This window comes from Pteropus medius, unplaced genomic scaffold, assembly GCF_902729225.1.
Source record: "Pteropus medius unplaced genomic scaffold, Ma_sr-lr_union100, whole genome shotgun sequence".
NCBI classification, from domain to species: domain Eukaryota; kingdom Metazoa; phylum Chordata; class Mammalia; order Chiroptera; family Pteropodidae; genus Pteropus; species Pteropus medius.
The window spans coordinates 226,557-249,958 of NW_024351735.1; the positions used below are offsets into that span (position 1 = coordinate 226,557).

At 36.3% G+C, this 23,402-nt stretch overlaps 1 long non-coding RNA gene across 1 annotated transcript; it reads right to left on the reverse strand.

The window, feature by feature from the left end:
• Window positions 1-881: 881 nt before the first annotated feature.
• LOC120589088 (uncharacterized) lies at window positions 882-7,459 on the reverse strand. The gene is made up of 2 exons (XR_005649383.1): window positions 7,289-7,459; window positions 882-1,688 (listed from the first exon to the last, which is right to left on the reverse strand). It is a non-coding gene; the product is annotated as an uncharacterized LOC120589088 (long non-coding RNA).
• Window positions 7,460-23,402: the final 15,943 nt, after the last annotated feature.

A 23,402-nucleotide genomic window follows, 5' to 3' on the forward strand; every position in this document is an offset into this window, starting at 1 on the left:
AAAGGAGGAAGGACAGATATAGAAAAATAGACAAAATTTGGAACAGGCTTAAGTCAGACAATGGACGGCATATTTTCTCTATTCCAAGATACACACAACCCAAAGTAGTTGCGTTACCTGTGACAGGGCTCCTCCCACTGAAGTGAGGGAATTTCTTAAGGAAGATGACGATTCAGGGAGAGCCTCACAGAGAAGAGATTTTTCAGCTCTAAAGGATAGGTAGGAGCTTGCCATATCAGACAAAAGAGGAAACAGCGGGTACAGAGAAAATCGACAAAGGCTGGAATGGGCCAAAGTCAACAGAGAAAGTAAAAATACCTTAATTTTAAATAGGATGAATAAAGATTCATAGGTTAGTAAGCACGTTAGAAGTATGCATTCCAGATATTTAAAGTTGGGCTAGTTACTTAATCCTTATGTGTCTCTGTTTACTCATTTGTTAACTAGGCACAACATGACACCCACCTGACACAGGCGAGAGGAAGAAAGAGGTAATGCACATAAAGCATTTATTTAGTCCATAGTAAGCATTCAAGGAAGATTAGGTTTTACTATTTTCTTTTCTCTGTTGTATTTTTTATTGTTGTTATTTTAATATTTTTAAATTAGATTAGAGAATACAAAATTAGCAAATAACTTCTTAAATGATAATACACAATGCCAATGAGGGTAGAGTGAAAAGAACACAAGCATTGCCATTGGGCCTGAACTATTTAGGAAAAAAAAATCAAAGCTACAAACCAAGTGCCTTAAATGTTTTTCCACTTTAACCCACTAATTCTATTCTGGGCATCTATCCTAAGTAAGTATTCTGAAATATGTAGAAAAAATATTTATACACAAAATCTTCCTTCTGATATCATTTATGATAGCCAGAAAACTGAGAACAAAAAGATTTTAATCAGGCAACTATGAAAAATGATGTTTACTAAGCACTAACAATACCATAGAAAATGAATATGAATAAATGACAACGAAAACATAAAATCTGTGTACATTATAATCACAACTCCACAACTCAGAATATCTGCATAAATAAAAAGCTAAGAACTGCGTAAACATGTTAATGGCTACTTCGGTGATAGGATTACGCATAACTGTTCCCTTCTACTTTATGTTTTCAAATTTTCCAAAATGAACATTTATTGCCTCTATTATAAAAAATATACTTTATCCGTGCAGAGATTGAGTAATACTGAGTTTTCGGTGGTTCAGGAAATATCTTGGTAGAAATGTGTCCTGGAAATGATTTGGAATTCCTCCCATCTCTATGCCTTTCAGATGGATTTCCTTATGAATGTTTCTTCTTTACAGCAAGAGCATAAAATGACAGCCATGTGCATGCACTCGTGACCTTCAGCTGTTTATACAGCAGGTGACAATGACGATTGTGACCTGGAATGTATCCCAAGCAGTCTTTCAAGCCAGCAGTGATCTTTCACAGGGTAGAGCAGCCTTGTGGAAGGAAAACACTCCCTGCTCCTTTGAAACTTCCTAAATGTGATGACGCAGGCCACCTGCCAGACCTCTCGTTTCCACCTCTACTATCTTCTTTACTTGTCACCTGTCATCTTTTTCCTTTCAGCTCCCATGCATACTTCGCTGCTGCCTTTGTGCGATTACCCTCATCCCCGACTCTTGATGGTGACGTTCCCGCACTACTTTCGTGCTTGTCGCTGCCTCATTCTCTAGGAATCAGAGGCAAAAAAGTCAGTTTATGCTATCTTGAAGTCTAGACTCTGAAAGAGACTATACGGTGCTGAATTATGAGCCCAAGGTAAACAAAAGCCACGACCATTATAGCAGATTCAAGAACTAACACAACAGATTATTCAAGGTAGAACAATCTCCCTGTTCTAGCCCAAGTTGACAGGGCTACAAACTTTCCACCCCAAACAGTACAATGAATCAGCTTTTCCCATTAACATCCTGGAAGAACGAACGCTTCAGGGCTGAGAGCCCCTTTTCTCCTTTTCATCGTCTTCCTTTTTTTGTTTTAAGTTCACATTATTTTTTTACTTTTTAAATTGAGATGTATTATGTATACCATATAATTCAAGCATTATAATTTTACAATGCAATGATTTTTAGTAAATTTATGAAGTTGTGCAACCATTACCATAATCCAAGTTTAGAACTCTTCTACCACCCCCCAAAATTTTCTGTAGCATGTTTTCAGTCAGTCTCGGCTTCCTCTGTAGCCCCAGGCAACCACTGCTCCATTTCTGTCTTTATAAATTTGCCTTTTCTGAATATTTCTTTAAAAGGAAGCATATGATACATAGTCTTTTGTGCCTATCATAATTGTTTTGTATTTCATCCATTTTGTAGTATACATCAGTATTTCATTCCTTTGAATTACCAAATAGTATTTCATTGTACGGATACACCACATTTTGTTTATTCATTCACCAATTTATGAACGTTTGGACTGTTGTCAGTTTTTGACTCTTAGGAATAATCCTGCTGTGAACAGTCAAGTACAAATCTGTATGTAGACATATGTCTTTATTTTCTTGAGTAGATTCTTAATAATAGAACTTCTGGGTCATATGATAAGTTTTTGTGCACCTTTTTAAGAAATTGCTAAACTTTTCCAAAGTTTTATTCCGTTTTATGTTTCCACCAGTTTCCCTACATTTTTGCCAACATTTGGTTTTTGACTTTTTGATTATGGTCATTCTAGTATGTGTAAAGCAGTGTTTGTTGTGGTTTTAATATCTGTTTCCTATCTGACTAATAATGTTGAGCACCTTTTCATGCATATATAGTAACTTGTACGTCTTTGAGGAAATGTCTATTCAAGACTTTTGCTCATTTTTGGGGATGATTCTTCTTATTATTAATTCATAAGTTATATTCCATGAATATAAATCCCTTATCAGATAAAAGATCTGAAAATATTTTCTCCTGTACAGTGTCTTGTCTTCTTACTTTCTTAATGGCATCTTTTGAAATGTAAACATTTTTTATTTTATTTTATTTTATTATAAACAATTTTTTTCTTTCATAGCTCATGGTTTTGGCAAAGTCACTAATATTTTCTTCTATTTTTTTTTTCTAGAAGTGGTATAGTTTAGCACTTACATTTAAGTGTATAATTTATTTTTAGGTAATTTTTATATGTATCATGTAAGGATTTAAATTAATCTTTTTTCATATGATGTCTAATTATATCATTTGTTGAAGACTTTCATTTCTCTGTTGTAAAGAACCAATTGGTCACACACATAAGGATTTATTTCTGAACTCTAAATTTTTTTCTCATCGATCTCTATATCTATCCCTGTGATATACCACACTCTCTTGATTACTGTAGCACCATAGTAGGTTTTGAAATTATATAGCATAAGTTTTCAAACTTTATTTTTTATTCAAGATTGTTTGGGATATTATAAGCCTTTCGTATTTTCACATACACTTTAGAATCAAGTCAATTTCTAAAGAGGTCTGCTGGGATTTTAAAAAGAATTGTATTGGATCTTTGGGTCCATTCAGGGAGAATGTCATTTTAACAATATCATGTGGTCTAATACATGAATCTGGAATTCCTCTCCATAAAATTAGACCTTCCTAATATTCTCTTAACAATATTTTATAATTTTGGTACATAGTCTTGGACCTTTTTTGTTAAATTTACTCTTAATATATATTGTTTTTGATGTTATTATAAATAAAATTGTTCTCTTAATTTTATTTTTGGATTGTTCATTGCTAGTATATAAAATTATGAAATTATAATTGATTTTTGCATATTAATCTTATATCATCTCGTAGGCTTTGAAAGGGGAGTAGTTTCCTAGGATTTGTGTTATGGTCTGATGTTAATTTCTTTTAGCCTGAAAGACTAAGTTATGTGGTAGATCTGTGAGCACTGAATTCTCTTATCTCAGACTGCCTTTATTTCGCCTTCATTTTTGAAAGATAATTTTTTCTGGATATAGAATTCTTGGTTTACAGTTTTTTTCTAAAGAGAACTGTTTTTATGTCATTTTTAAAATTTTATTTTTTAGTTTGATATTTTATTCAGCACTTTGAATATGTCTTTCTACTATCTTCTGACCTCTATGGTTTCAAATAAGAATTCAGCTATTAACCATACTGTTATTTACCTTTATATGATGAGTCATTTTTCTCTTTCTGATTTCAAGAGTTTTTCTCTGGCTCTCAATAGTTTGACTATTATGTGTCTAGATACGGCTTTCTGTTTATACTACTTAAGATTCATTGGTTTCTTAGATTTATGAATAAATGTTTTTCATCAAATTGGGTATGTCTCACCAGCCTTCCTCCAAATAGTTTTTCTGACTTTTTGTGTCTTTCTTCTCTTCTTAGTATTCCCATTATATGTTTCTTGGTATTCCTGATTTTTCACAGGTCTCTGAAGTTCTGTTTTTTTCTAGCTTTTCCTCTTTGTTTATTAGATTGAATAATTTATATTATCTTCAAGTTCATTGATTCTTTCTCACTCTATCTGAAATATATGGTTGAGCTCATTGCAAATTATTCATTTTTGTTATTGTATATTTCAACTCCAAAATTTCCAATATTTTTTACTTTATTTAGAGATTCTTTATTCATGAGTCACTGTCATCATACTTTCCTTTAATTCTTCAAACATAGTTTCCTTTCGCTGTTTGAATATATATTTAACGACTGCTTTCAAGTCTTTGTACACTAAATTCAACATCTGAGACTCAGAGATAGTTTCTATTGACTGACATTTTTTTCCTTGGTGTAGGCCATACTTTCTTGTTTCTTTGTATGCTGTGTATATTTTGTTGACTACTGGACATTTTAGATAACACATCGTAGTGGTTTTAGATTCTGATTTCCTCCTCTGAGGCTTTTGTTGTTTTGATTGTTTGTTTAGTACCTTGCCTAGATTAAATCTGTGAAGTCTCCCTCCTCCCACATTAGGTAGCTGTTAATGTCTCCGCTCAGTGTATCTATTTTTATTTCTAAGCCTAGCTTCTAGTTTGTTGTTCTGCATAGCTTGGTACTCAGCCGAAGATTGGTCAGAGGTTGTTTAACCTCCAGTAAGGTTTCCACTCTCTGCTAATAGATTGCAGAACGCATTCAAAGTTCAAGCCATTTTCAGGTCTGCTAGGTTTTTATTTTCCACTGAGGTCTTCTTGCATCTCTTCTGCATATGTGCACAGGCTTCATCTGCCAGGGATGCATGGAAGGCTTGGGCCGTTCTGGTCTCTGCTGTGCATGTGCATAGCCCCTCATCAGTTTGGGATATGTGGAGAGCTTATCAAGCCACATATGGCTCTCTCACCTTCTGGAATCCCCTGTCAAATCACTAGCTAAACAAGAACAACACTGGCTCAAGCTCTTTTTATTTGAAGTTCACTAGATTTCATGAATAAATGTTACTTAGGTTTTTTTTTTTGGTAAGTCTTTGGTCAATTTCTGGAGCACTCAAATGCCTATTTTTGAGAGTTTTATCTAGCTTCACACTGCTTGTTGGAGGAAGTATTATTGACTTCCTCTATGTTATACTGGAAATAAATCTCCCTCCTGTTTATAGTTTTAAAATGTGAAACTCAGGTTGGTATGAGAATAAACTAAAATTGAAAGCAAGAAATAAGAAAACCAGAGACAATCTGATTGCTTATTAGAGTATTACTGATTTTCCAAGATTTGACAGGCCTGATAAAACTGAAGGCTGCTGAAAGAATTTGCTATTTGCTCTAGCCAACCCTTGAAGAGAAGGCCTCTGTCTCTTAGCCTCTAAGATAAGGTAGGAACTTAACTTCAAGAAGTACCAGTTCGCAAACCCAGATAGATTTCACATGGACCAACCCCCTTTTCTTCTTTTTATAATTTTTCACTTTCCTGAATCTGTAGAATTCCCATTCACCTCCCTCTTTATACCTTCATTTTCCCTTTAAAACACCCATTCACCTTTGTACAAATTAAAATTGAGTTCAATTCATGCAATAGTATGTTACTGATAAAAGCTGTCCTTAACACTTTGACTAGTGTTTGACTTTGCTTATTTTTGACAAGAGTGACCCAAGTTTTGGAGATTTTCTAGGTAGAGAAAGAAAAATAGTGACCTGTCATCTCTAAGAATTTTACCAGGTGGTCAGGCTTCACAGAAACAACAACAGACTTTCAGAGAAATTTGCATAGTTCTTGAAATAAGAATGTAATTGATTATTGGATAAATCAAGAAAATATTTTTTCAAAAGTATTTTTTTAAGTTAAAAATAATATATTTTTAATAAAGAAAGAAAAAATAGCTCTAATAGCATCGTTACACAAAACCACTATTTTTATTTTAGAGTATTTTTCTAGATTTTTTCTATATATATTTTAAATAATTATAATAATATTTATATAATTTGCCTATGGTTTTTCATAATTTTAGCATCGACATATTTCCTTGTTAATGCAAAAAAATATATGACCATATAGTATTTCAACATCTGAAAGGACCATACTTATTTTAATAATTTCTTATATTAGTATATTTAGATCATTTCCAAATTTTTCCCCATACACAATAATATGAGGAACATCCTTTGGCATAATTTTGGTTTTTCTCATATTTAGAATTATTTTGTTAGGATAGAATCCTAAAATGGGTCAAGTATATATGAACAATTGTTGAAGTTGAAACACATATTTATTGAGCCTAATGTGCACAATGCTAGGTGTTACAAGCAGAAATAAATGACATTGCATTGAGGATAAATTATTCATAATACTGGAGACATAATCTCTCAATCACTAGGAAAGATGAGTGGGAGTTTTGGGGACCAGGTGTGTGTTAAGTAAATCACAGTAATGGCCATAGTTCAGTGTTCATTTGCTGGCATCAGAGATTGTTACATTAACTCGGTATCAGAGAAAGGAGTAAGCCCTTCAATCTTAAAACTTAGAAACTAACACAGATTTATTAGTTAATTCATAATCTAAACAAGTGGTGCATAACATAAAACAATCAAACCCAGAAATATCTCTAAAGCATGTAATTATTTTTGTATCATTCAATCCACACCATGGGGTTCATTAATGTAAAAAGACCAGGACCAGGAAATGATATCATTAGTATGTAGCAGCAATTGCCTTGTTAATGATTCAAAGCTCATTTTTCTCAAGCAAGCAACATTCATGCTGAAGTTCTACTATGTTAATTCTATTCCAAGATGGCATGTACATAGAAAGGAAACGTGATGTCCTGCTGCCTCAGGGATGGGAGGCCAGATCACTCCAAAAACCGGAACCTTCCCCACCCGGGTTCCTCCTTCATTCTCATATCACTCCATGATACCTCTTAAATGCCTTTGCTCCCATCATGGCTTCTCTTCACTGTCTGGACTCTGCTTCATGACCCCCTTTGCGACTTTTTCATCTAACTTCTAACACCTACAACAAAAAGAATTTGTTTTCTAGAGTGTGATTCTAAGAAGGCAGAGATAGTGATATAGTATCCATCTTATTCACGATGCATATCAAATGACTAGAGAATGACTGGAGTAGAAATAGTTCTCCAAAAAAGGTGACTAAGTTCAACCAAAAAAATGTGTGTGATTCTTCAGGAGTTTACTAGCTGGTAACTCATACTGAAAAGTTATTCATGCTTTGGTTATCTCTCCCTAGTAACTATGGCATTTTTCCAAAGCTATTCTGTACATTAACCCGAAGGTGTAGAGAAATGTGTGAGTTCAAAGTATTATAAAGATAACATTCAGAGAGTTGAGGTAGAGGGATGAGAAGAGTTATTTGTTGCTTTTGCTCCAGCTTCATGCCCTAAAGATCACATCAATCCTCTTTTCAAAACACAGTGGCATTAGGTTGCCTTTAAGAGTCTGTGTGCTGAGATAGGCCTTCAGAGCCACTGTCTGTAGCACAGGGATCAAGAAGGCTCCTTGGGGACAGGAGAGCACTGGCTTCGAATCTTAACTTCCCTTATGATCTTACAATTTGGGACAACTCAAGCTTAGGGAACTTCAGTCTCATCTATAAATGAGCAAAAATAAGGATAAAATGTCATAAGAATAAGGTGTTCCACATACAGAAGCTCGGGCAGCACATGGCCCACAGCGGAAATTTAGTGGATGCTAGAGCTCCTTCCAGTTCCCATTGCTGCCTTTTAATCCCCTCAGCCACGTGGAGGTACCTGCTGTTCTGAAGTTCAACACTGATTTCTTCCAATCCCATCTATCTGTTCATGTTGCTTCCTTAACTTGAGAGGCTGCTCTTGCTCCTCATTATTACATTTATTTATTCATTCATTTAACATCTATCTTTTGACTGCCTTGTGCAAGTCTCTATGCTTTACAGAGTGATGAACAATACAGACAAGAAAGTCTCTGTCCTCATGGAGCTTAGACCATGAGAGAGGATACAAAATTACAAAATGGGAGGAGAAATAGCCTTGCCCAAAATGCACTCAAACCTCACACTAAACTAGACATGTTCTACTAGACTAAGTTGTTTTTTTTTTTCATTAAAATCTTTACTTTTATAAATGAGTGCCCATTCTTTGTGGAAAATTTGAAAAAAATACATAAAAATTAATGAAGAAAATGAATATCTATAACTCTGCAGTCTAGGAATACCCATTATGTTTATCTTGAAACATCATTACCATATTTTTTATACATATATAGAAGATGAGAAATATATAACATACATTTTTCAATATTAAAATACTAGATATAAAAAATTTTAATGTATTTTGAACACTTCCTTGTCTCATCAAATTGTTGGTAAACATATAGGTTAATGATTTTATGATATTTCTTAGTAGCAGTCTTCAGTTGCTCAACATATAGGAAATATTTTTATAAGAGGGATTGTATTTTAATAGAACTAAATCATTTTTTGATTTATTACCTGACATGCAGTTAGGTTCTCAAAATTAAACTAAGCATTCATAAGTTCCCTGTCTCTATTTTCCCATATATATGATGAATCATAATTTTCAAGCAGGTATTGTCTCTTTCCTTAATATGTACTCAAAGATAAATTCATTACCACAGGCAGGAAGGTGGTAAGAATTCACTGGATTGAATAATAAGGAAATCTGTACTTGCTTTTCAGAAAACAATTAAGATATTTTAGAATCGATATAAATTTTTGGTCTAGTGATTCTCTAAGCATGTCTCTTCTTTTAACCAGAAATAAAAATATCGTTAGTAAACTTATATCTCAACAAAGGGTGTTAGTGGTAAAACTGTTGCTCTGGATTATCCACCTTAACAATCATACACTTCTAGTCGTTATCCCTAAAGTTACCAGAAAAAAAGGGGGGGAAATAGGTAAGTGTGCTTGTCAATCTCACTATGATTTAATCCTAATGAGAAGACAAAAATCATCAGTAGTTTTAAGTTGTTTTTTTTTTTATCACAAAATGCTAGCTAATAGTAAGCTATTTTCTAGTGTTGCTCAGTAATGTACTTTATTTATTTATTTTAATTTTTTTCTCTTTTGCCCTTTTGACCCCATTCTCCTAGCAAATTTTGTTAGCATTACAATGTTTACAGGGGACTTTCCCACATATCATCTTATTCTAGCCAATACTATCTAGGGCAGGTAGAGAAGTACACTAATACCATGTTTCAGGATATGGGATGTATAGCACAGATCACATGCTTTATCCAAAATAGTAGAATAACTCCTTAAGTCTTCTAAATCTTAGGCATCGTATCTTCAATGTATTTTTAAATTTTCTTTCTTTGTAATCTTAAGATAAAATAAATTGTATCATTTTAGCTCAGTCTCAAATAAAGCCAGTTTCTTTCAAATCATATAATCACTGCTTTCAAAAATTTAAACAGTGGGTACCCTTACATTAGGAAAGGACCATGCTCACACGGCAAAGTCAGGTTAACTGTAGGCTGTTAGGCATTTCTCTTGGACAGGGTTCCCATAGAAACCCTGAAAAGCCACCCTTCTGGATGGCACAGCCCACACGCATTTGCAGATACACTGGCCATGAGATAGCAGCACAGAAATAGTAACAATAGACAGATAATGTTTTCTTTTGCCTCTTTGCAATATCTCCAAGTCATTTATCATTCACTTATAATTGTATTGTCCAAGGAGCAGACATTGAGCCAAAGATTTAGATACAGTGATTTATTAAGGAAGATCTCCCAGAAGAAACCAGTAAGGAAACTAGAGAAGTAGAATAAGGACGAAAAAAGCAAGCAAGGTGTGATCTTGATGAAGTCCTAGCCTCAACGGGCTCTCACAGAGAACAGTATAAATGACCTTGGAGACTGCTGTTCCACCTGAAAGTAAAGAAGCTGAGGTCTTATGCTCCTATGCCATTCGGTCATTAGCTTTGGACCAACATGAGGTGGACAGCATGGCTGGATATAAGCTCCTGGTCATAGAACAATTCTCTGAGGTTTGCAAGTAGAGGCCATTAGCCATTAGCTATTACCAGCTGAGGCATCAGAGCACAGAGCTGGAAAAAGAGATGGCAAAACCTAGAGTGTCTAATATATATTCTAAACCAGAGACTGCTACTGCCTGCTGTCCTGTTCTCTTCTGGGAGAGGAAGTTCACTTGGAATCAAAGCTGTACTGTCTCCAAGACCCACTTCCTCCTACAAGACCAGATACCGAACTGATGGGAACACCGATCCTCTCCAAGTACTCTAGAGATTTCTGTCGTTATCTGGTGATGTACCTCTTATTACAAGCATATTGGATTGGAGGACATCTTTTTAAAAAACTGTCCCACTTACAACCATGAGATACCTCTGCAGAAGACTTCTATCACAGCTTCTAAATATAAAACCATGTAAACCTGAGCCACCACTCAGTATTGTCATAGTTGCATTCAAAGAAACATTACTCTGGTGCTAAAAAGTAATATAAAAGCAAATTAAGTCCTACAATTCTTACAATTCTTTTTTCTTTTTTTTCATTTTACTCTCTTCCCTTCTTTTATACCTATGGCTGGGACCCCAAATTCTCACTCTTTCTTCATCCCAAACTCCAAAAAAACCTTGTCTTACAAACTCAGATCTAGAAAGCTCTCTTACGTTTCTCGCTCTTCCTTCTTTCCATACCTGTTCTTTTTCTATGTCTGGTGGCTGTTTGACTTCAGGTAGCTCGTCCAGCTACTGAAGCTCTTGCCTCACCTGTCATCCTCACACATTGTCAAGGTTCAACAGCTGACAGACAAAAGAGAATGCTCTTTATGTCACAGAAGAGAAGAAAGGGCCGTGAGAAGATTCTCGTAACTGTGAGGCAAGGGAGATACCGTGAACACTCCTCCCACCTTGTCACGTCAACCATCGAAATTGTCCTTGATGCAAGCCCGTGGGCCACCAGGGCACTATGCAGTGGATACACTCAAAGACCTAAGGATCACTCTCAGTTATTTCTGTCATTCTTTATTAAATGGCCTCCTATAAAGTAATCCTTGTGACAGTGCTGCCAAGTTCCTTCACTAACACTTGGGTCATATTTACGTTCTCATGACCTTTAAAGGTAGCTAAGATGGACAACAACAAGATGATGTGACTTCAGGGGCTCTCTGTAGGGCTCCCAAACCCACAGATTTCATTTGCCTTTCTTCCAAAAACCTTTGATAGAGTACCCACTCCCTGCAACTACTCCCAAAAAACCAACTCTGAAGGGAAGCCTGCTTTAAACTCTTTCAGGAGCAGAGCCCAAATAGGTGTGGAGTCATAGGGGACAGGAGCTCTCAGAGGGGAAGGGCACATCATTTCGGGAAAAAGAAGAAGAAAAGGTATGTTAAGGTCTTCAAGTTAAATTTTCCATATGTCAAAGCTTTACCTAAGAGTTGCTTATTCTTTCTTTTTCTCCACCTCCGTTTCTGTATTGATATCACAAGGAAAATTCTAGGCAAGTCGCATGTTTTGTGAGCATATTTTCTAAGCCAGATTTTGAAACCATAGTCTGATGGTCAGTTTTTTCTTTCTTTTCTTTCCTTTCCCCAGCTTTATTTGAGATATAATTGACATAAAACATTGTGCAAGTTTAAGGTGTACAATGTGATGACTTGACATATGTATATACTGTAAAATTATTACCATAATAATGTTAGTTAATATATCCATCTCTTCACATAGTTACCATTTTTGCGTGTGTGGTGAGAACATTTAAGATATATTTTCTTAGCAACTTTCAGTATGTAATATAGTATTATTAACTATAATCACCATCCTGTACATTAAATCCCCCAAACTTACTCATAACTAAAATATTTTTTATTAAAAAAATGCTTTCCATTATATAAATTTGAAAAAATTATAAAATATAAAATATTAATATTAAATATCAAATATTTTAAAAATATTTAATATAAATATAATATAAAATAGTAAATTTTTGTTGACTCTAACAGTATTATTATTAATTTTTCCTTACTTGATAAGGTTTTGAAATCAATGCTCGCTTTGGGCATCTCAGTAAGTGCCTCTCCTGGCCCTGACAGAGCTATCAATTCCATAGGGTACATTGCACACTTATTGATCACATTGAGTGTAAGAGATGCACTTCAGTTTATTTCACAGAACCACTTCCTCTGTGTTATTCTATCAGGTAAAAGAAGGAATAAAAAAAAACAAGTTAGGAAAAGCTAGCGATTCTTGGTACAATTTATAGAAGTCATTTGTCCTATCTGAGCACTGGCATCTCGGTCTCCTAAATTAAGATAATAATGCTTTTCTTTCTGGATGGTGGGGGTGAGGATAAATACTATACTGAATAGCAAAAGAGCTTGGAAGTTATAGGAACAAAAAGGAGCATGAATCTACACTATGGCTATAGTTGAAATCTCAACTTAAAATTTAAAGAGAGGAGGATTAAATACGTTTTCATCGTTTCACTTGTTCTTAATTTATTTTATCTTGCTTACTGTTTGCATTCTTATAAGGTAACTTAATTCTCTGTGGGAATAAATTAGGGAAAAAATTAAATAAACTAAATTTTTGAATTAATGTAAGATTCCTCAGTTTGTGAAATAATTTATTTAAGAGAGCATTGTAGCGAATAAAAAAATAATTCAATTTAGAAAAGAAAAACCAACTAGCAACGACTTTTCAAGCACAGCTATGAGATGCTGGCTCTCTAACATCCTGGACTAGAGATCCATGATCTGATCAAGTCCCGTAGCAGTTATTTCATTTAGGCTTATACTAGTGTTCTAGAATCATTTGACAGCTCCCTCACTGGCATTGCCATCTACTCCTGGTACTACTGGTTCATTGGATGCAACAATTTCTCATAAGCCCTCTGTTGAGGACCACTTTGTCCCTCTGCTCTTACATTTCAGGTGCAGACATGTCCTAATGAGTATCATCTGGACACTGCCATATCCTACAGGCATTGATTCTTAATGCTTCACTGGGCATCAAAGTCTTCCCTGGGCACTGTTGTTACTCTGCCAACCACTATAACAAATGCTTTGGTGGCACCCCAGTACCAAAAAGATTTTTAATAAGAAAAGGGGAGTTGTGTTCTCTTCCATTTAGAGTTTAGCCTAACAGATGGATCCTGAAGCTCAGCATTGTACTCTAATGTTTTAAAAGGAAATTAGTAAAGCAGGTTCATTTTTCTCCACCTTTTTACATTTAGACTCCCCGCTCTTTGCAGCACTTAGGCATGAGGCACATATTTATGTCATCCAGCTGGGAGATGGACGTAGATGACAGACACCACACTGTACTCCGGCTTCCTTGCTCCTCTGTTGGGTAAGGCTGTCTCCATGGGTCAAACTCTTGTTGCCAGGCAACTATTTTCTTCAGAATGAAACTCTCCTATGAGGACCCTCAATCCATATGCAAACAAACTTCTGGCAGCCGCTCTCAACAATTCAATAGATAGGCCCAGGCATGACTGACTCTCTCTTATAGCTAAATTGAGATACCCATTATATTAATTGGAGGCACCACACATTCTTCTTTCTACTATTTCTTTAGTGAGGTTTTTTTTCTTTTATGATATATTAGAGACATAATAAAAGAACATTAGGCATGAGTCTACAGGAGCTGAGCAGGGCTGTTGAGGACAGGACATTGTGGATATTACTTATTTATAAAGTCGTCAGGAGTCAGAACTGACTCAATGGCACATACACACACACAATAAAAGAACAACATTATAATACTATAATCTGTCTTCATTTATAAAACCATTCACCCTCCTGCACTCCCTCAACCAACATATTCTTTTGCCAAGCATCTTAGGCAAGATTAGTGCAGAGATGAATCTTAAGTGAATTAAAGTACTCTCTTCTGTCAAGAAATTGTTCCTGTCTACATTTATGCCTGAAGCAGTAACCTGAACAATATTTATTAAGGACCTTCTAAGTTCCAGGTGCTGTGCTAAGCTTTAAGGCTAAAGGTGAATCCAGCTCTTAATCTCTAAGAGTTCACAACTAGTTGGAAGTTAGCCACAAAAGTAAGTTTAATATGATGTGGTGCCTGCTGCAGTTTATAATCTGAAAACCAAACAAAACCAGTGATCAATCTTTCTAGAAGAAGGTGCACTATTTATAGGGAAAAAATATCAAGTTGCTCCTCTGATCCTCAGCCTTGAGGTCTGGGACTTTCATTTACAGTCGTCAGGTTTACCTTGTTATGTATAATGACTTTATTTTCATAAAGTCTCCACCTTTTCTGTCTCCACCCCCCTCTCTCGCCCCTCCACTTCCCTACTTCCCTAGTGCTTAGTTAGGCTCCAGAACTGCTTAATTACTTTGATAATTCCCATTATAAGTGTACGAAGAGTGCTTCATCAGACTTTCTCAGAACAGATGTTGGCAACCTTCCCGAAGCTCAAACTCAATGACATCTTTGGATTCTCTCTCGCCTCACACCCCATGTCCATTTGGTCATTAAGTCTTTTTCCCTCCACCTCATAAATTCCCCTCCACTCCATATCCTCATCTGCATCTTCCTTGCCACTAACTCAGATTAGGTCCTGATCATCATCACTCACCTGCAGCATTATCTTCACTTCCTAAATTCTTTCCTTNCCTACTTCCCTAGTGCTTAGGCTCTAGAATTGCTTAATTACTTTGATAACTCCCATTTCTGAACTTTTTAGCCTCCTTCTTAATTACCTCCAGTGCTTATACAATGACCTTATTCTAAAGTTTAGTGCCAGCTAACCTCACCAGCCTTACATTTGAATCCACCTGTAAAACTCCACCTACCATTTGCACCCTCCATGTCAACTTGAAAAGATCCTGCTCATTCATTTCTCTGGGCATTTTCTCATGAAAATTAATTTGCAGCAATCTTTACCCCATTCTCTTTACTCACAACTCTTTTAAAACCTCCTTGCTAAATTATAACCCTCAGACAGAAGTTCTTTTTTCTGTGCTCTCATAGCACTTTGTGATATCACTATCATAGCAACTTTAAATTCCCAGTATAACTATTACTGAGCTGCTGCTCTGTGCCAGATGATAATTTGGATATATATGTCTACACACACACACACACACACACACACACACACACACACACATATTAGTAATCCCAACAAGATCCTTTTAAGAGTATTCAACTCTTGTGGATAAATAAACTAGGCTCCAAGAGGCTTAGTAATATGCCAAAGTTCATATAGCGCCTACGTGGCAGAGTTGGCAGTAAACATTAGAGGAAGATCCCAAGTCCTCTCTTCTTGTCACAGGAGCATGAGCTCCTCAATCAGTCACACTGCAGTTGTTTATGCATTAGTGTCCAAAACCAGAATGTGCTCTCTTGTAAGGATTACATGTGTTCACATGATATGTATTTTATTCTTCTTTGTATCACCAGCTCTTAGCTCAGTGTCATGCATATTATATACACTCAGTAAATGTTTGTTCAAAAGAAGAATAAGCTTTGTGTATATAAATGAGGTTTCAATGTGTCTTCTTTGAGGATCGATTCTGGAAGGGGATGCAAGACAGTGCTGGAGACTGATTCTCAAGCATCTAAGGGGCAGGCAGTGTGGCTGAGGCTGTGAGCAGGAACAGAGAATGGCTCCCTTTTCAACCCTGTGAAAGGGATATGGCTGTACCAACTGATCACATCAGTGAGCCTTGTCTCCTAGGCCATCTCTGGCACTGTGTCTTAGGTTGCAGCCCTGGTCATTTCCATTTTAAAAGAAAATCTCCATCACATGGCTCCCACCCCAAATGGTTATCTCTCTGTCTCCTCCTTCTGAAGATAGCAAATGAAATGGAACTAGAGAAAAATTTTGTCCCCACAGGGATGTCTTCCTATCCAGCATTAAACATAGCTGCTAAATTTACTGTGATTTCAGGGCCTTGGTTTGTTTCATGTTTTGGAAAAAAAATTTGAAGCTTAGTGTCTCCAACAAAGGTAATTAGTATCAGAATTTGTGCACATCTGAAGTCTTTCAAAAACATGAGGTAACTCGGCATCTGCCAGAATATGAAAGAGCATCTCTGTCTTCTGACTTCTCTGCTCGGGTCTCATGCCCCAGAGAAGCTTCCTGCTAACTGAGGTCCCAGCTGCTCTGTTGGGGGCAGACATAGTTGATCAAAGTCCCAGATGGCTAGATTTAGCTACTTCCATCAGTGTCTCAAGGTCTAGAATAATTTCAAGGTCAGACAGTGGTTTTGCTCATTGCTTTACTGTAAGTATATTTTTAAATGTTCTTGTGGATGCAGAGTTACCAGGTATCTAGGTGTCTTTTCCCAGGGAAGCTTTCTCAGTCACCTTGCCTGATCCCGTTGGGAAAAAAAAAAAAGTTTTACTGCATTTTCCATCAGCTGATGAGTCATCCAGCATATCTCATATTAGCTCTGCTTTAGAGGTTGCCTATGGGCAAATTAAAGCCCATTCTGAAGCACAATTCTGCTGCTGAGTTGTTACAGGAGATCTAATTAAATTAAGCCATAAGGCAGGAGAAAACTGTGCCATAACCTTCATAATCTGTGAAACCTTTAATCGTTTGCCAAGCATCAATTTCCTAAAAATGAGGACTGCAAAGCATCACTGAGAGACGAAATCTGAAAACGGAAATTGTGATTGTTTACAATGTGTGCAGGGATGCTGAGCCACAGAACTTGAGAGGGAGTGCAGCCAGGGCACTGGGCACGCGAAGGAGGAACACACCGTACATAATGGCCTTGAAATCTAAATTAGCTCCTGCTAATTGGATGGAGTGAACTATCATTTCCATTTCTGAATTTGTAAAATGTTTTCTTCTCAGAGAAAAAGAAACATCTGCTCTGCTGAGCTAACTCAGTTTTGAGTAAGTTTGTCTTCCTGTGTTTTGGTGTAGCTGAGTGAGCAAAGGGGACTCCATCCCGGCAGCAGAGCCTGGAGCTCAGCTTTCTGAAGATACATATCCTCGACTAAGTCCCAGGAGAGTTCTCCAAAAGCAGGCCAGCACAAACCAAAGCTAGCTAGGTTGCTGAGACTGGGAACACTGTCTCCCCTTCCCACTGCCATATTTAAGATATGAATTCAAAGGAAAGATTATAATCATCTAAGTGACTTATTTTGCATCTTATTGTGAACATGGATTTTATTAGAAAAAGCACTGACCTTTTCTTGGAGCAAAGATATTTTGACCTCGTAGATTTAACCATGTGCAAACCTCTGAGCTATTCATCTTTCAGTATCTCCTTGTCAGTCTGGTGCATTTTAGGTGGGGAATTTACGATGTCAGGAGCAAGGTAATCTCTGCTATTGTGGTGCCGTACCCAGTATTGGCCCCTCCAGGCATTACTGAATAGACAGCAAAAGAAACTAGCTCTAAATCTGACAAACATGGAGTTTTGCAGGAGCGGCAGCTGTGGTAAGCTCAATGCCATGATACCCCCATGGCACTAAAATTTTTAAAAATCTCTGTAAGCATTTCCAATCCAACTGTCTTTCCTCTGAAGTTTAAAGTTGCATAAATTTTTGTGGACCAGCAGGTAGCTATATTACCCAGCTTGTACATTAGCCAGTAAAGCTTAAATAACTACATGATTATAGTCTTTTAATCTTTGGGTGATTAGTTTGGGCTCGGTCTCAGACTCATAAGGCCAAACAACAACAGAGGCCTTACTTTTAAATAGACAACCTGACAGATCTCTTTTTAATTAATAAAGAAGACTGTACTTCTAAACAAGGTAAACTATTGGGAAAAGAAGTCTTGTGTGGTAAAAGGCAGATTCCTTTACTCTCTCTTGCAGCTAAAGTATACTGAACTGTGAAATAGCATCATCTAGAAAATATCACTGAAAACTCAGTCTTGCAAATTACCATTCTATCTAGGATGACAAATTATACATTCCACTGACTTATATAGCATGTTGTTTTCATATGTTTTACTCAAACTGTACATCTAAAAATCTTTTTGAAAGCTTGTCAGGTGCAAGGTTTCCTTAGTACTTTTTCAAAGGATTGGAGACTTAAGATGGCTTTAATACAACGGTTAATGTGGAAGGCTTCTTTTTAAGAATGACCTAGTTGAACAAGACCCAGTTAAAAGGCTTTATTTTTAGGATTTTGCAAAGAAGTAGAGAGAAAGAGAATAGATGTGAAGAGTTAATCTTAAACTGTGGAGAGGGAGTCAAAACCAAACGCAAAATATGAGATAGTCATGTGTTCACTAAAAAATTTAATCTAAACTGTGGGACTTCCATTCCTTAGGCTCTGACCTCTGGTGTTTTTGACCATGACTGAGCAAACTTCGTTCCACTCTCATATGTTCCTCATTTTGTTTAACAACTTATAGGCTACTGTTTTCATGATCTTGGCTTATAAAAATGCCTATGATCACCTAGATTCCTCATGTGCTTGCCAATCTATGTAGATAATCTGGATCTCTAGCTGCCAGGGGCTTATTCTCTAGACATTCAGCAACTACTACATTACATGCACTGTGTTGGGCACTGGATATACATAGAGGACAACATCTCTGGCCTCAAAGAGTACATGATCTTGAAGAATTTCAGTTAACTAGAAGTTGTGAGCTAGATGGAAAATACTCTGTAGAAGAATGAGTGGCATGCAATGACACAGCAAAGGAGGATCACTTAACATCTGAGAAAGGCAGAACTTTGTCATAGAAGGATTCCCAGAGAAGGACATCTCTTTATTTAGAGAAAGGGTAAAAGAAGTTTGTCAGAAGGGTAAGTCAAGAAGGGAGTTTCCACAGGTGCAGGGGTATACAACGAGCACAACACTGTGTGCTTGTGTAAGCTGTGTGAGCGACTGCATGTTGCATCCCAAACTACGTTAAGTGCTAGCATTAAATAATATTGAATAAAACAGAACTAACTCCCTCCCAGTCCTGGTTAACTCAAGGAATCAATCTGTGTTTCCCAAATATATTTCCCATCCCTCTAACACTTGCTGATCTCTCTCTCTCTCTTTTTTTTTTTTTTTTAGAGAACAGGTTTCAGCTCAGATACTTCAGCAGGCAACAGTACTTTGTTATAACTTAATTACATTGTTTCATTTTTATTATATAAATTTTTACAGTTTTATTTTAATTATGGCAATTGATTGCAATTTTCCATTCACATCATTGATACAAAGTTTCACTTGAAATGACTTTATTTTAGTTAAAAATTAGGTCAATTAAAAAAACAATATGCAAAAAATAATACAAGTAGTACATGAATATGGTAATAATCATGAGGTTGGTCTACCAATGATTAGACTTTGATAAACACTGGCGTGGTATATTTGGGAAATATGAAATCATAAGATGGAATGAAGGATAAAAATGGGAGACAAACTGGAGGACTTTGGCAGAATCCAGGGTGTGAATAGCATCTTATGTCAGATTGAGGAGTTAAGCTTCATGAGGAGGCATAGAAGGATTATAAGCAGAAGAATGGCATGATAAGTTTTCCAAGTTAGAGAGAACCTTCTAGCATAATGTGAAGGCTGTCCCAAAGGAACTAAAGGAAGCGCACCAGTTAGGAGGCTGATGAGGCCAAGTGAGAGAGAACGAGGGTATGACCAAGGGAGCAAGCAGAGGGGCTCTGAGAGGGAGGGACTGGTTTGACATGTCAGTGGTACAACCATCACTATCACCAATTAGACGTGGAGAGAGAAATCCATAATATTGCTCAGGTTCTGGCATGATCAATGGGTGACATGTGGCTTTCTCAACCACGTGAGGGGATATTTTCCCTTATTTGCTTCTTTGCTTGATAATTGACATAATTTTTTTTTTTTTTAACTCTGAATGAAGTTCTAAATCTCAATAACTCTGTGTTAATAGCCTAATAGGAAGAACCCAAAGCCCTTCTTTCACACTCCTGGCTAGAGATCTAACTTCTCAGAGAAACAGAGCAGAACTCAACATGTGTGATGGAGTTAGCATCTTTTTACATTGTGAAAGAAAAGATTTTAGTCAAGCAAATAATGGAAAGCATATGATGCCATGTGACTGTGCCCTAAAATTATCTAAAGGGCCCATAATCACAGAAGATTCCTAGTTTAATAAAACTACTTTCAATCCTAAACCCCATGATTTCTGACTGAATTTTTGTTCAAAGTGTGAAATTATTTGGTCCCTCGTCTTCAGATCTATTGAAAGTAGAGCAATCAAAGAAGGTCAATAAACTAAGGAGTTACTAAGAGAGGTCTTTATTTTTCAAAAAAAAAAAATATATATATATATATATATACACACACACATATATACATTTATATTCTGAAGGGAGAATGTAATCTTGGTAGGAGATTCTTGTGTGATGGCAGAAACATCTCGTATTTGGAAGAAACCTGGTTCCTGGGAATTGAGGAGCTCAGAATGAGTGGCTCTCACACATGGTATTTCCTCTCTTCCTTACTCTTTATGGTGGAGAGACACTCCAGGATCCAAGGGGAAATTATGTTTTGCTGCCTTATTGACTGCTGAAGTACACACTGCTGAAGATGAGCAGTTCATTGTAAGCTCAACTATGAGAAACTGGAAGCGTTCTAGAAAACTACCCTAGCCCGAAGTCTCTCTGAGCATCTCACTTCAAGAAAAGGGCTCAAGGTCAGGAAAGAATGATCACCTAATGAAAGTCACAGACTAGAAGACAAGTGTTAGCTTAACTCACGATGATAATTCATAATTAAAAAGATATAATGTTTACGTCTAGATTATTTCTTTAAAAAATAAGAAAACTTCCTTATATGTTACTTTTCTGAGGAGCTAGAGTTAGGATTATGTTCAATAAAATACATTTTTATTTAAATGATAAGTAATGTGTGGACAATTATATTAGACTCTTTTGCCATTAATGCTGTCTATACCATAAGCCCGGTGGTGGAGATCATGAGACCAAGTCACCCACCACCCTTGATGTAGAATGAAGTTTTAGAGAAGTGAATCCAAAAAGCTTAAATCTAGACATTAGTAAATGCTTCATATCCAAGATGAGAAAAAAAAAATCTGTTTTATGCATAGAGTGAAGAATAAATACAACCTTAAGAATTATTGGTTAGGTAATGGGAATGGGTGAGAAACATCCATAAGCAATGTGGTTTCTTATAGATAGGAGTTAATCTGAGACCTGACTTCCCTAATTTTGTCACAATGCAGACCTTTTCCTGGATCTTTGGATTATAGATTTTTAAGGAAATGGAATATGTTTGAACATCCTGGGTGCAAACTAAGGCAAACAGGTGTGCACAGATATCCTATCAATTTAAGATCACTTATTGATTGTCAAACTAAATGTTTGCAATGAACTTTGAAAGTAAAAAAGTAAGTTTTCAACATTAATAGAATAAGCCATTAAAAATTAGAGTTCATGTAAAACAGTGTGGCTACACCTAAAGCAAACATAAAATACATGAAGAACTTATTTAAACTCTACCTTTAATGCTGTTTAGTGATTATGCTGCTCAATATATAGTTGTTATTAAAAAAGAATTTGCTTGTTGGCAAATATTTGCTCATTAGGTTGGAGAAACGATAAAACATTTATTTGATCAGTTTTGATCGGTTTGTGCAATGTAGAGTATGTCACTTGGAAATGAGAAACTTAAGTTCTAAAACTTAAGAACCTGGAGGGGAAAAAAACAAATGGAAGTCAGCATTTGAATATTCACTATGGTGGACACGTTCTCGCTTCCTTACATGTGCTCAAATAGAATCACCACGCTAGTTTTGTTAAGTCAGTTGGATTGCCATGTTAAAGATCAGAAAATAAGCTTGGAGAAGGAAATTGTCCAAATTCACAAAGTTGCTAAGTGGTGGGGACAGTAAAGCCCCTCCTCTTTTCACTGCAGGATGCTACCTACATATTGAAATTGTGAATTTATTCCAATGGCCACACTTCATTTTCTTACAAAGCTACACTTAGAGAAAGGTACATAGAGTCACGAAGCCAAGCAATTTGGGTTCTACAGTAATTCTAAACCAAAGCCAAAGAAGCTCACGGTCTTTCAAACAGAAACTTGGTTTTGAATGTAACTTGTACTATACAAATAATGAAAGGCTAAAAAGGAAAGACTTGTTTGTGCATGGATCAGGGGAAGGGGAGGAGTAAATCAACAGAAATACGAGTTATAGTCAGAAAACCTGGTACTAATATTATCTCTGCAATTCACTAGATGTGTAGCTTCAGCAAAGATTTTTAACCTCCTGGAGTCTAAATTTTCTTGATCATTTAGAATATCGACTTTCATGGGGTTAAGAAAATAAAAAAGATAAAGGATGTTTTAAGCCATAAAACATTGTAAAATGTTATTTACATTTAATAGGTTATTTCTCTGCATGTGGACAAACTTACACCTAAGCTGCTAAAGATGTTTACGTCTATAAGTAATTTGGCCTCTTCGCTATGCTGTCGGGATGTTGCTTCCTCCATCGAATTGTCTCAATAAGCCCGTTTGAAGGGAAAGTGTTAAAAAAGATCCTGGGTGGAACTATTACTCCATTCTGTCCCCTCTTTAGGAATTATTGGTCTCCCTCTCCTACTATGTTTTTAAAAGGATCATGTAGGTCATGATAGTTTTCCTCCAGGTAACAAAATCCTTTTCTTATTCCCCTGATGGGTGCTATTTCAGAGCTCACCAAAGTTCAAAACCAACAGTTCACCAGAGAGAGCCAACAATTGTAGTCCCAGGATGTCAACAGGAGCCCAAAGGTACATGCAGGATTGGGTTTGATGACTTTGTCCAAAAATAGCTTTAAAGGTTAGGAATATTGCTGCTTCTTACAGCAGCAGGATGGTTCTGTCTTTCATAAACCGAAAGTATTTCTATTTTCTACCCAATTAATCTTTTGGAGTAATAGTTTCCATAAATGAATTTCATCATCGACTTTAGTGAGGGAAAGTCAGAGATAGAGTGCAATGAGATTCCCATGAGATCATTAAAAATTTCCAGTCTTTCCAGCATCCTAAATCTCTAGATTTCATAACTGCCTCACTTAACCCCCATCCCTGACATCAAATCCTTTTGTCATTCATCATCAGGACAAAGAACA